Here is a 249-nt window from a genome sequence, read left to right on the forward strand (position 1 = left end):
TGCAGCAGCATGCCCTTCAGGTTCACGATGATGATGGCCGCCAGGACAGCCTGGGGGTGGAGCCGGCTGACCCCACGCGCCGGGCGTCACCCACGCCCACCTGGAGCCTGACCACTGGGTCTGACTCCGAAAGGATCTCACCCTTGACCTCTAGCTCCAATCTCACCCCAAAGATCTCACCTAGGACCTGACCGGCTCTGAGCCCAGGGCCTGTCTGGGTGTGGGTGTGGGTGGGGTGTGGGTGTGGGG

The 249-nt window shown here is 65.1% G+C and overlaps 1 protein-coding gene across 1 annotated transcript in view; it reads right to left on the bottom strand.

Annotated features, from left to right (window-relative positions):
• The window catches only part of CELSR3 (cadherin, EGF LAG seven-pass G-type receptor 3), a gene marked incomplete at its 5' end in the record, with an annotated part of 35,914 nt that overhangs the window by 4,695 nt on the left and 30,970 nt on the right, over positions 1-249 (bottom strand). The gene's annotated exons all lie outside the window — the stretch shown is intronic.

Source organism: Myotis brandtii, unplaced genomic scaffold (genome assembly GCF_000412655.1).
Source record: "Myotis brandtii unplaced genomic scaffold, ASM41265v1 scaffold207, whole genome shotgun sequence".
Classification (NCBI taxonomy): Eukaryota; Metazoa; Chordata; class Mammalia; order Chiroptera; family Vespertilionidae; genus Myotis; species Myotis brandtii.